The 15,037-nt window shown below is 35.7% G+C and overlaps 1 long non-coding RNA gene across 1 annotated transcript; it reads right to left on the bottom strand.

The window, feature by feature from the left end:
• Window positions 1-3,787: 3,787 nt before the first annotated feature.
• Window positions 3,788-10,962, bottom strand: LOC140143108 (uncharacterized). The gene is made up of 4 exons (XR_011857617.1): window positions 10,624-10,962; window positions 8,752-8,811; window positions 4,776-4,996; window positions 3,788-4,312 (listed from the first exon to the last, which is right to left on the bottom strand). It is a non-coding gene; the product is annotated as an uncharacterized lncRNA (long non-coding RNA).
• Between the last annotated feature and the right edge of the window lie 4,075 nt (window positions 10,963-15,037).

Genomic DNA, 15,037 nt, shown 5'->3' with positions numbered 1-15,037 from the left:
ATGTTGCATGGTATCAAAAATCACACATAAAGCTGTAAGCACTTGATCATTTTCATTCTTGGTTCAAATGTTCTTTGGAAAGTTAAAATATACCATATTTGCACAACATAAAGAATTACAATTGGAAAGCTTCCAATTGCAGAAATCAAACTTTTCCAGGACAAACTGTTATTCATCTTCAGTGAAAGCATGAATGTCACAACACCGTCAGATTATAAAATAGATAATGTGGACTTAATTTAATGAGATACACAAACTTTAGCAAGCGGTGAGCGAGTTTGAAAAAAGCGCCTGTTGATCAAACTTGGAATGAACTGATTTGGTGCATGCATTATGTAATCGTTCATTTCTTCTCAACCAGTCAACCGAATCAAATAAAATTTTCGTATGTGATGCACAACAAAATAAGCTTTGCTCTACATTTTTAATTGTTTGATTCTAATGTCTAGTTCTCGACTTATATTCAATTTAATTTGCTCGGTAATTTTTTCTGGGACACCTTGTACCTTACACTAGTCCTTATTTTATTTGTTGTTTATCATTTCGGCTGTTTGGTTGCAACATTACTTAATTTGAAAAGCAAAACACTTTTTAATTTTAACTCTTGTTTTTGGTAGTAATAAAATAATTATTTTGCTTCATTTACATATTAATCTACTTGTTAAATTCATTCGGAGTATTATTTAATATTGTAGAAATTATGGGCACTATTGTTTTGATTAAAACATAAAATTACAATTTAGCCATTTGTTCGTGTTCTTCATCTCATTTATCATTTTTCTTGCTGAATCCCAAATCAAAATACATTTACAATACCAGTGCCAATTTCAATCGTATCAAAGATGGTTTATATTTTATCCATATGGTTAGTGACCCTTACCAAAACACCTTCATAACCAAATAGACAATAATGAGACACATTCAAATGATAGATACCCGTGTTATCCCCGGTCATTACCATTTTATTGTCATCACCTAATCATCACCTTATTTATCTGGTTTATCGTTATGCTTGATTTATCTGATTGGATGGATTAGTACGTACACAATTCTCGCATAGATAATACTGGGGTAAGTTATCACTAAAATGAGTGCAAATGTGATACGATCAAGCAAAATCAGTCGGACTCGGAAATATTAAAATCTGAGCAATTAAATAGTTTCCAAAACAACAGGAATCAAAAGGAAATATTACCTTACCAATATTTCTTCGAAGGGGACACTGTAGTTGTTCATATGATTTTTTAAATTACTTTACTGTTGTTTTGAAGACCGTTGCCATAGTAACGGCGGCCATCTTGAATTTTTACGCACTATGTTGCGCGCATTTTTTTCGGTAACGGTTCTTTAAGTCCTTTTGGCGTAGGTAAAACTCCTCTCCCCTTCGTGTTTTTGATAATGAACAATTCAATGAGAGTTAAATTTTGCTGACAGAGACCTTCGTCAGTAACACTCATCATTTAAACCAAATTTTAACAACATTAATCATAAAAATTATTTCTAGCAAATGTTTTTCATTACTTTTACATTATCTGTGCTGTTCAAAATTAAATATTTCTATATCACTCGGGATAATCCTTTGAAAAGTTTTTGTTTCCCTCATGAACTATTTAGAAGATATTTTAATATATTTTACAAATCTGTAGACTTTATCATATTAATTTGAAATTAAGTACAAGTTGGGTCAATATACGAGGTAAAATTAATCGCCCCGTAATCGCTTATATTATTTGCAATAGGGACTGACTGAATTATCATTTATCTAGTAATAATTCGTCAATACAACAAAAACTTCAAGGCTCTTATACGGAACTCATGTAAAAGTCGACGTACCTGTGCTAACCTGATAATAATACTGCGGACAGTAAGTGACACATAATATGAAAAGGACTCTTTTAATAAAGGTAAGGTGGTCATTGGGGCCTGAATGTGAAAACATCGTGACTTCTTCCGTGATTTTTTTGCAATTACTAGGTTGGGAAGTCATAAAAAATTGCCGTTTCTAAATATTTTCTGTTGTTTTGGACCATTGGTTTTGCTGATACTTTCCAATTTCTACTTTGTGCACCATAAAGAGTCAAATCGTTTGACCAATGGTAAGCGCTACCTTAATTATACCCGGTTAAGTATCAAATTATCGTGACTTCGCGGAGTTAATTACAGAGCACACAATATGAAATATTAATCCGCCACGGTTTCCTTTATCATTTGCGTTAACTATACTGTGCCTTATTTTCAAAACCACACGATTAACACGTGTACGAGAAAGTGGTTTAAACCTGTGCAAAATTGATCATGGGCCTTGGAATTGAATTGATGACACTAAACCATATGCTCATTTTTATGTACTGCAAGGATAAGACAACAAGTGTGACCTATTTCTTAGTTTGCTTTTGTTTTTGCGTTTTTCAAAGCCAGTAATGAAAGTAGTGCTTCATTGACTGGTCGACTTAGGGTCTTTTTATATTTTCTGTTTCGGGAGCTCTATTGTTCAGAAACGAAAACGCAAGGGCTTACGTAAGTTGATCTGTTACTTGAATTCATTGTTAAGTTTGAAGTACCAATCAGCTTATTTCAATAGAGGTGGATGCCTGTTGTTAATAAAGGCTGGTTAAGACAAGATTATGGAACACCCACAGTGTGTGAAAGACCGGTGTTTTAGTGGTCTAGCGCCCTTTCGCTATAATGTCCTATATACCTACGTGGATATCTACTGCAAAATGTCATAAAAAGAGGATGCTAGGATCACAAAATACTCCTTTAATGTATTCTAATTGCAGTGGCTGACAAATATCTTGTAATTGGACTTTTATATTGTGGAGTATTTTATGGATTCCGATGAATTGAAAAAAAAAAGATATATGGATTAAAGAACATGCCTGAGGACTTGTAGCAAGTCTAGGTAACGCCTGTCTCTTTGTTTACCCTACCCAATGACCAAGGACCCTAATAAACTACGCAAAAAAAGTTTCTTTATGGTTAGGAAACTTACCCACAATTAAAATCTAGCAACTAATTTTGTACGTTTGCTAAATAATCGCATGCGAGTGATTGTCCTGCGCATTTTGACACATCAATCACTACCCTACGACACTCCTGAGAAAAGATATGAATGTTTAAGTACCAAGAGGTCGACAAATAAAGATTGCAAAAATTGCAGATGATTGATCAAAGACAAAGGTGAGTGGGTACTAAGACATTTACGTTTTGAGAGATGGGTTTGGAAAAGGGATTCAAAGCAGTATGGAAGACACTGTATGTTCAATATGTTACCAAACAGAAGGAATTGAGACACTTGAGTGGCCCTCCAGATGAACTGATCGATCTTAACCCCCTGGAGAACCTTTGGGATCAGCTCAAGAGACGAGAAAACAAGAATATAATGGCAGATACAACTCTGGTGGGATTGCGTCGCATCGTTATCAACGAGTGGAATGGGATTAAGCAGTAACATTCGACGTCTCATTAGGAGCATGAGACGCCGCGTGGCTGCTGAAAAGGAAGCCAACGGTGGACACACAAAAGTACTGAAAGAAAAAAGATTAATCTCAAGTGAAGTTGGAAGCGGCAGTATAATGCCTGAAATGTGCTCAGCAAGTAAACAAAAAATGTTATCTGCATGTTTGTTGTTTTTTGTGTTCTTTTATGCTGAAAACTTGAATAGGCCTTTTTTTTTTTTTCATTTTTTGACCTCGTGTTACTTAAACATTCATATTTTTTCTCAGGGCTGTCGTAGGGTAGTGATTGAGGTGTCAAAATGCGCAGGACAATCGCCCGCATGCGATTATTTAGCAAATGTACAAAATTAGTCGCTATATTTTAATAGTGGGTAAATTTCCTAACCATAAAGAAACTTTTTTTGCGTAGTGTAGTAACAGGCACGGGTATAAGGATGCTTTCTTTGGTTATCCTTGGTTAGGTTTAAACAACCAAAAGCACAACAATATAAGGGAAATTTCATTCAAAAATATTTTGTGCAAATTACGAAGAAAATGGATTTCATTACTCAGTGTTATCTATACCACCCACAGTTATTAATACAAAATTAGGTCATCAGTGTTTCCAAACTCTCTTCCATGCCGGTCCAAATATAATTATCAGTATGTAGATTTGGATAGGGAAAATTGTTAACTACAATGCTAAATTGAACTTCTTGGTATTCTTATCCTGCAAATAATCGTTGATCATGATGAAAACCGAATGACTTTGTTGAAAAATACACCCGGAGTGCTCATTTTACGTAGTACGTCATTGAATCAAGTGTGTGTCACCAAACTGAAAGATCCGTGTCTTCACATTACGTCACTGTCGTCTGAAAGCAAAATGGAAATTTGTTTTGTTTGTTGACAATTTTCGTCATTTATATTGCATTAGTTTTAACAGAAGCTTTAAAGTTTAAGTACTGTATTAAAGGAAACAATTGTGATGTAGCTAACGATATTGTTGATTATTGTTAACACATACTATCGGGATGTAATCTTATTCCAAAAAGGTACATGCCACGACGGTGAACAGCATCTTCTTTCCCTTGAGTTGGAAAACGAATAGAAATCTCATCAGAAATCTTTGTTGCGGATTTAAGGCCGGGTCCATTGGGTTTGTAAACCAGCGCTTTAACCAGACGATGTGGGAAGCTTATGGCGTGGTAATCGCTTTGTATCCCTTCTATTTTGTTTCAAACTAAAGTAAAAAAGACTAATTATCTTAAGATGATTTAAAAGGAAATCCTGTAGGATTACTCAAACTTTTATCAGCCACTATCCAGAAATACCTACATAAAGAGTAAGACGTTGAGTACAGTATTCGATACAGGTTGGTACCATCACACAAGATACAATCCCAGCAGTGGTTGCCAATGTGAGGAAAGTCCAAACATAACCAGCCAGAGTGAATTATGTCCATCATCAACAACACTGAAGTAGGTGGTCAAAGTCAATGCTGCGCACACGATACAGATGAGTACGTAGACAGTACAGGCTATTGTGAATGGCAAACCCTGGGTAAGAAAACAAGATTGAATGAATAAATCACATAAAAAGTTTGTTCGGCTTATAATAGGCGAACATTATTCAGTTTTTGTTACTACGCGCGTCAATACAATCCTAACTCATGCTCGCATAAATTCACTTAAGCGAGTACCAGTCACGCACAACGCAATGCGCAACTAGCGCTCAACTGCGTGCCCGCTATACTTATTTCTTCGGCAATTATAAGCCATGAACAAACTTTAGCTGCATCTGACCCTTACTTCAAAGCCACGTATTCTAAATTTCATATTAATTTGTAAGCGCTCTTTAGCAAAGTCATAGTTCATTGAATTTACAACCGTATGACAAAAACAGGCGAAAGTATTAACTTTTTGCACAAGATTTGCAATTTAAAGAGAATTGGCCATTGCTCATTCTAATGAGGCTAGTATAGGGATAATATAAGTGTGCTCTTTCATTCAATGGCATAAAATTTGAAAAATATTGTAAGAAACACTTGACTTTTAAAACCTACATTTTGGTCAAAAATTATGCTGGGATAGGTCGTTTTCAACAGATTTACCACATTTGCCTTGCTAAAACATTGAATTGCGTTATCTGTTGACCTAAAGAAAAAAATGTTTTTAAGGTGATTGAATGAAGGGAACACTTGAGGTTTTGACAAAAGCCAATCAAAGAGGCCTATTTCCACTAGATCTCACACAGCTCTTATGATGTTATGCACTCAACCTTTTAGTATAAACACAGACTGCTAGACTCGCTGTGCTTGGAAAGGGGTGTATCGAGGTGGAAACTGTGCGTAGATACAATTATAAGAGAATCGTTTTTGTAGTCAAACCTTTTCATATCGTTATGAATTCGGCAGAGTGACGAATCGAGCATTTTGAGCAAAATGAGTTACTGTATGCTTGTGATTATGTATCAGGCGATCTTTCATTTCCACCAAAAATTAATGATAAATCTTACTTCCCGACGTAGATATTGAAATTGTGATTTGGACGAATCGCGCCTAAGTGCGATTAATGAATTTGACCAAAAGACGAATCGTATACTTAGCTGTACAAAACAGGCTGATAAATTGTATAGTATAGCTGGAAACTCAGAATTTTTTATATTACATGTCATATACTGTAATTATTGATACCAATGGGTAGCTATAGGTATCTTCTATCCAGTGATAGAAAAATAAGTACAAACATTCCCCACATGATATCGCTATGGCGTAATTATGTCAGAGCGCCGTCGCAAAATTGGGAAATCACAGAAAATTATACACACAATATAGGCCAATATTGTTATATCTACTCTAAAATTCTTGATTTCAACTGGAGTTTTCACTAAATATTACGGGGATGACTAATATAACTTATATACCAAATTTAGGAGCTATAGCCTTAGGACAACCAGCAATTTTAACACAAAATCCCCAAATCAAGGATGAGTGCTATAGTTTACATGTAGTTGAATGCGGATTCGTCCCCGTATACAACTCTTTGCGCAGCGGTTGACACTTTTTGGATTTAGCATAAAGCCGAATAGCTGTAAATACCTGCTTTGAGGGAAATATCGATTGTTTCAGAACTTGCGAATATTGCAAATAATTAGGGTACATTCACTTCTATAATATACATTTCAAATGAGTGCTCACGAATGTTCTCATATTTTAGAAGGGCCGATGGAATGGTACCAATATTTTCAAACGCCGTTTACTCAGAACAGCGATTTTACGGATTCGTCACTCTGCCGTGTTCATAACGATATGATCCACAAACAATGAAAAATTACCCTATATCTAACACCAATCATTACACTAACGCTAATCCATACCTGATCCAACCGATGATTTTATCGTAAAGTTCATTACCATCCCTAATTCAGTCCCATGACTCGCTGTAAAAATGAGAAACTCCTGGGGGAACTGTACAAATCAAGAAATCTATTCTATCTGAATTATAACGACCAATAACAATATGGATCCAAATAAATCACTAGAGTTGATTCTCCTGTTGAATGTGTGGCCAAATATGAATAAATAATTGATTAGAGTGAAGTTTCCTACCTAGTGAAGACATTGGTGGTGAGTAGATACTGTATATGTATTTTGCCACAGTTTTAGTCACCGCAAGTCAGGCCGTGAGTGCCACTTCAACAATCAACTTGGTCAAATGGCATGGTACTCTGGGCCACTGGCCATTTAAATTGAGAGTATGTATCACTAAATACACGGGTTTGATCCGAAATACCGCTTGGTTTCCATCTTATTTTGAATTTATTGCGCCACTTGGAATGGGGGATATTTTTCTTTCGTTCGAATTATTTTGTTTTCTTATTTCCAAAATAAAATATCCCTAATCATGAACTAGTATTGCATGTTTAAAGGACTGTATCAACATTTAGATACTCCAATCCACTTTAATGTATTAATGGAATCAAAATGCGCCTTGGTTTTGGTTTTGGTTTTAATCTATGATGGGATTGGCAGAAATTCAGCCACCGGAAGTGAAAATGCGAGTTAGAAAAATGTCAATTTCTTCGAACATACGAATTTGGCCTTAGGAAACCTAATATACATAATACATATACGTGAGCAAAATATTAAACGTAAACATCAGAAAGTTTTGATATTCTCGCGTTGCTATTTTGCCATAGTTCTCAGCTGTAGCTGTAAAAATCGAACATATGCATAATATTTCGAAATTTCAATATCATTTTGACCAATTTATAAAAATCCCTACAGTAAAGAATGTGCTCCTGTTCTAGATGAAAAACCAGTATTACTAGTACGCAGAAAAGGCGGGACTCCTTGGCCAAGTGAAAGGTATGTTTTTCGATCCGATATAGTCTTCAAGGTAGCTATAAAGTAACAAGGTATTCCCTCATTACGTCATTGGAAAATAGCTTTTTAAGACAATCTGTAACAAATATACCGACACTGACTGCGAAATAATAGTCCCTCGAACTAATATCCTACAAGAGCTGCTATTAATAACCGCTGTGAATACTTGGCAGAACATATAAAACATTCATAACCTCGTGAATATACAATGCTTGTGACCCAATCCTATTTTAGGCTACTGACAATCGATCTTGAGTTTCCTTCCTTCAATTAAAAAAAAAAAGTGAAGTAACTTTTTTATTATTCATTATTTTTGTGACTTTCATTATATGACCAAACGCGAGTCTTAAATGTGTTGTTATCTACCGCTCATTCACTCAAAGATGGATGTTTAGCTCATGTGAGATTTAAAACAATACTAAGAAGAGTTTACCCCGCCCTCACCCTTACTGAAATTCATTATTATTCTCAACCAAAAAAAAAAAGAAAAGATGAATATCCGTGCAATTTAAGTGGTAAAATCAAAATCAAAACATCCATTTTGCTACCGATCTTGCAGCTTTTTTAAAATATTATTTTAAATCTCACTTGAGGTAAACATCCATCTTTGAGCGAGTGAGCGGTAAATAAAAACACATTTTAGACTCAAGTCATGAAAGTCACAAAAATAATGAATAATGAAGAATAAAAAAGTTACCTCACTTGTTTTCTAAAATTACGTGACGGGAAACTCAAGATCGATTGTCAGTAGCCTTATTATGTTTAACGGTCATTGTGAGAAATCGTCGGGGTTTGTGTTGGGGGCTTGGTATTTTTCCTCGGAAAAATATCTCAGCGGCTCAGCCCAAAACAAACCCCTCCGATTTCACACAGTGACCTCAAAACAGATAGCGCGCAGTTATTATTGTCTAACCAATCAATATTTACCCATTTGTTTTCGGCTCTGAATACTGATATGCATGTCCCCAATCCAGCAAGAAGGAAACCCTGGAATATAAAATTGTGATACAAATATTAGTTAATTATAATGTGCCAGGACCATCAGACATTGTCATACATATACTGGGTGCTTATGGTGTATTGTCATCTATAGTATGGTATATAATCGTTATGAACACGGCAGAGTGCCGAATACGCAAAATTGCTGTTCTGAGTAAACGGCGTTTGAAAATCTTGGTACAATTCCATTGGTCCTTCTAAAAATTTAGAACATTCGTGAGCACTCATTTTAAATGTATATTATAGAAGTGAACGTAAACGAATTATTGGCAATATTTGCATGTTCTGAAATAATCGATATATTCCTCAAAACGCGTTTTAACAGCTATTCGGCTTTATGCTGTATCAAAATGTCTCTACCACTGCCAAGAGGGTCGAATAACATTCATTTGCTCAAAATTCTATTCGTCACTCTGCCGAATTCATGTATCTGGAACACCATTCATATCGTTATGAATTCGGCAGAGTGACGAATCGAGAATTTTGAGCAAATTGAGTTTTTGTATGCTTATGAATATGTTTCAGGTGATCTTTATTTCCACCAAAAATTAATGGTAAATCTTACTCACCGAAATAGCTCATGTAATATTTAGCAAAAAGCTCGAGTTATTGAAACTTTGATTTGGACGAATCGCAATAAGTGGGAAAAATGAATTTTGGCAGAGAGAAGAATCGTATACGTTAGCAGTATCAAATCATGTTGATATATAGTATGTAATATAGGGAAACCCCTAATTTTCTATATTACATGTCATATACTAATATATTTGATACCAACGTATAGCTGTAGGTATCTTCTCTCCAGTGATACCAAAATAAGTACAAACATTCCCCAAATCATATTGCTGTGGTTTAATAATGTGAGTGCGCGCCCGTGAAATTGGAAAAATCCCGGAAAATCATACAAAATATAGGCCAATATTGTTATTTTTGCTTTAAAATCCTCGTGTTTTTGCAAATATTACAGGATGACTGTTTATAACTTACATAGCAAGTTAAGTCTACATAGCCTTAGGATAACCAGTAATTTCTACACAAAAGCCCCAAATCAAGAATGCGTGCTATGGTTTACACGTAGTTGAATGCGTATTCGACCTCTCTCTGCGCAGTGGTAGAGACATTTTGGATACAGCATAAGCCGAATAGCTGTTAAAACGCGTTTTGAGGGATATATCGATTATTTCAGAACATGCAAGTATTGCAAATTATTCGTGTACATTCACTTCTATAATATACATTTCAAATGAGTGCTCACGAATGTTCTAAATTTTTAGAAGGACCAATGGAATGGTACCAAGATTTTCAAACGCCGTTTACTCAGAACAGCAATTTTGCGTATTCGGCACTCTGCCGTGTTCATAACGATATACTTAATGCTGTTTAATGCATGCTAGTCAGGTATTTCTCAATATTGTAGGTAGATTAATGAAAGGGTGGGAAGAGAATATTCTGTATGGGTACCGGAATCGGTATGTTGACTGTATGTGTCTTCACCAAGAGTAAATGTTCACTTAAATTATCTCAGGCACATTGTCTGGACTTAAAAGCCTATATAAGCATAATGGCCTTTACTGAAAGAAGAGAGTGAATACGAAGCACGGAAAACACATTTATCATGCACTCCCAACAACGCAAGTAGTAAACAATTTTACTCTCAACCTATTTGAATCAAATGGAAGGAAATTCATAATCCAATTTCAACCAACACTAAGGTCGTTACACGTGAACAAACAAACCACATAAAAATTAAGCGAATAAACAAGGAAGGAAGCGAATAAACAAAATACATTAATGAATTACCAGAATTGATGTCCACACGGGTGACTTTTTCGAGGTCGTTTCCCTTCCACACACACAGCAACTGCATCCAATATGTACAGTTATCAAACAGATACTGAATATCAGAAGTATAAAACTTGGTAACAGGAATACTTTGGACCTAATGTCTATCATCTTTTACGAATATGGGCTACCATGCCACTACTATACGTAAGCCATTATGAGATCAAGCCTGGTAGTCTTTCAACGGGGATATAGAAGGTCTGCGTATTTTTTCCAGAAATGCCATGCTGTAATTATGTGTTTTTAATCATTCGTTTGTAAATTATCATAGAAATGCAACAGGTGTATAGTCCGATCAGAACTGAAATGGAGTTATTCTATAAATAGAAAACAAATGATATAACACAAATATATTAGATTACTAATAGATCATGAACTGACATATTAAATTTACTATTTTTACACTATTTTAATCAGATTAAAATGTGCTTTTGCTTTTGTTTTTAAGGCAAGCTCAAATTGCATATTTAATGTAGATTAAACTATACAGAAACGTGGTGTGTGATTCAACAGCTGTTGCATACATATTGAGACTCATTTAACTAATTGAACACGCGATACTTAAGCTATAGTAAAGTGAACGATGCTGACATGAAATCAACAATTAAGACAGCAGTTGAAAACAACATACCATGAAGAGAGAGAGAGAGGGGGAGAGAGTGGAGAGAGAGATTGAGTTAGAAGGGGGAGGGGGGAGAGAGGAAGAGAGGAGAGAAAGAGAGAATTGAAAACTGAAAACTGAAAACTGAAAATACACAGAGCATACGCACTGATATTTGATACAATTTACTTGTACGCAAGCCTTCAACAAACACGAAGCGTAATTCCATAGGTTTATTGAAAACACACACAAAAACCGGACAGATTTCTTTTCTTGACTTACAGTGGATTATCCGAGATCCCCTGTAGAAAATGTTTTATCTAACTGCATCACCAGACGGTAAACAATTAGATATAGACCAACTTGATCATAAACTCTACTGCCTAAATCATAAACAGCAATCCCCTCTGTAAGTGTAAATTTTATACACAGTGTCGACGCGAATGTACGCGTATATTGTACGCTAAACATTGTTTCCGAATTCGACAACCCTACCCGTGAATTCATAAAAGTACGGACTCTGATCATGCTGATGTTAGATTTTCACGTTTGCTACTTTGAATAATTTAGTAGGTTTTTCAATGCAATCGCCTCGACCCATTAATACATATTATCTGTATTATCAAAGTACTTCGAATAGCAATCCGGTGAGTTCACTGAACTACGCCCTAATACTGATGGAGTTTTAATGGCGTTTAATGGCGTTTCCCCTCTCCATACACAGATGAACAAATACAATAGATGAAGGTCAACACGTATAACCTCCTATGTGACATGTTAAATGTGATGTACACAAACCTGAATATCATAAAGATCAGTATTCGTTTGTGCATATGAACTGCACATTAACGTTGCTAAATATTACTCATTATATATTATGACAAATATTGGTATGATGACAATACGGTATACACATTGTATGGATCCTACTATCATGGCGTCAGGTCAATGTTCATCATATCCCGTATGTTTGTTAAAATTCATTCATATTTGAGACAAATTGCTGTGCTCATTTTATAGGTGCACAGGTAGATCCGTGTTTTTTTTTTATTTTCATTTCTTTTTAATGAAAGAATTAAGGTTTTCCACTGCTCGGGGGCCACAAGGGTGATACTAATTTTAATGCTATATTTTCAAAACGAATACGTGTTCCCGGTTGGCTCTATAGCGATTTCACAGAAAAGGTATTTCTAGTACAATGCAGCGTCGGACTCTGGCTGAGAACGTAGCCTAAGTCATTACGGACTCCAAGAAGGGCTCTCCATACACAAATGAACAAACACAAAGGAGGGTAGTCTCCTCCGTGACCAGCTTGATTTCGATGGAGTGGAACCAAATTGGCTGCGGAGGAGACGGGTCATTTTGCTATGCAAATGAGGTAGTGTCGGTGCCCTGGTTATATGCTTGTTAAGGGAGCACGGTGGCCGAGCGGAACGGGCTACGACTCATAATCGGAAGGTTGCGGGTTCGAGCCCCGGCGACGCCATCGTGTTTTGCCTTTGAGTAAGGCACTTTATCTCGATTACTCCTCTCCACCCAGGTGTGAAATGGGGAGCTGTTATGAATACTGTCCATTGAGCGCCGCCCAAAGGTATGAGCATGCCTTGGGCATTGTATGGCAGCTGACATATTCTAACGACGGCTGAATAAATGTAAAGCGCTTTGGTACATGTTCACATTTGAAAGGCGCTGTATAAATACCAACATTTTTTTTTTTTATAAATTCCGGGGCGTTTTTTTTCCTAAATTTGATTTTTGTTGGGGTGGTGAGGGTGGGGGAGGTGTGTTGTTATTTAAAAAAAAAAGCGACATGCCAAAGATAAATCATTGGGCACATACTTTGCTGTTGTTTATACAGCTCATTTACGCATACTTATGTTACTATTCGTTTTGGTGATTTGATAATATTAGATAAGCTGTGGCGTTTTCAATGCGTTTTAACCTTACCTTAAGGATAAGCAATTAAGGGCCGCATAAGTTGCGTTGTTTAGTGCGCTGAGGATCGGGAGTGTAAAGATCTTTACAATGGTGAAACCAGTCAACTCCTGCAGAGTCGCATGTTCCAACATAGACGAGTCAGTTCGAGTTCCAACAATTCAGCTGTCTACAATCATATTGAGAGCAGTGGTCACAGTTTTGACATTGACGACGTTGCCATTATGTTGGACTGTGAATCCTGTGGTTTAAAGGGGAGCCAAAGAAGCAGTGTAGGTACAAGTCAAACAATCACCCCTCAACAGTCACATTGTAAACTTACTCCCCGATTAACCTCGAACGACTTGGGCAGAGTGCTCGATGTATTATAGCAGAGCCAATAATACGAGTAGAACTTGTGGAATGAAAGTTGTAACTCTGAGTTTCACGCTAATGCGATCATCAGACAATCTCATGAATTCTGATGATCACATCAGCGTGAAACTCAGAGTTACAACTTTCGTTACACAGGTTCTACTCTTTTTATTTATTTATTTATTTATTTATTTATTTATTTATTTTTTTTTTTTTTTTTTCAACTAAATATCATATAATCATAATCAGGAAAATAATAATGCCCCTGGCAGGCTAAATTCACGAGTTTCACATTACTTACTTAATTTTAATGGCAGAGTCTGGAATAGTTGTTTGATCAAAAAATATGCAATCAGTGTATATTTGTATTTTTTGAAACACGAGGCCATAAATTTGATCAAATAAAGCCCAGATCATTTTGTTTATATGCAATACACGCGTAGAAATACCATACATATAATTTGACATAGTTTGCGGAGCCTAATTTTGATTTGAATTTTGATTCTTTTAGAAATAGACGAATAGTTTTTTTCAATAAAATATTTTGTTTTTGTGAAAACTGAAGCATCGTAGAATATAAGAATAATTACTGTACATCATATATAATGATTCGTGATATCCAATCGCGGTACAATCGATCTGGTATTTTCAATTTTATAAAGGCCAAATTGTGTTTGAATTTAGTGAAAATGATGGGTGAAAAGATGGTGAAGTTTCTATATAAAGATTACACTGTATCCCACTAAAGATAAACAATGTGCACATCGGGATGACGGCAAATGGATTCACCGACAAGGTCAACTGATACGCCCTATGAATGGAAGGGTTAGTTTTACATTTACACTGAAATAATTCATATTTGACAAATTAAATTGGTCATAATAAATGGAAGAGATTGGTATTCATTTCTTGTCTGATAAATATTCCATTTGTAATGACAAATTTGATCAATTAAATGACGAATATAATCGTACAATATTTATTGTGACGACAAAGAATGAATTAAAAGCTATTAAACACACTGACTAGTAGACAATCGTGGACACCCACAATTTTTTTTTATAGAGAACACTTATGAAAATCATTTGTATTTTTCTCTCTAAAATTGTAGATAAAATTAAGGTAATTGCGACAAACATGTTCTTGTCTGAAAAACAAAAGTGCCAGGAAGTGTCGACAGATGTAGTGATCAGCTTAGTTGTGTTCACACGTCCTGTCATCGGGAATTAATTACATCCAGGGCAATGTCCTATAGATGTCATCGATCCTAAGAAGATACTAGACCATACCTACGGACCATATCGAACAAATCCGCAAGGAATTAAGAAATACCAAGGGCGGACACAATGACATAAGTTTGGTGGCTTAAACTTTTTCACAAATTTCACTAAACCCGTGACAATGTGGGTCTTGATCAAAGTCATACGAAAATGAAAAGGAGGGACACACATCGTCCACACCGGGTAAAGAATTATGTTTGAA

Source organism: Amphiura filiformis, chromosome 20 (assembly GCF_039555335.1).
Source record: "Amphiura filiformis chromosome 20, Afil_fr2py, whole genome shotgun sequence".
Taxonomy (NCBI): domain Eukaryota; kingdom Metazoa; phylum Echinodermata; class Ophiuroidea; order Amphilepidida; family Amphiuridae; genus Amphiura; species Amphiura filiformis.
This window is presented reverse-complemented; position numbering and strand designations above follow the sequence as displayed.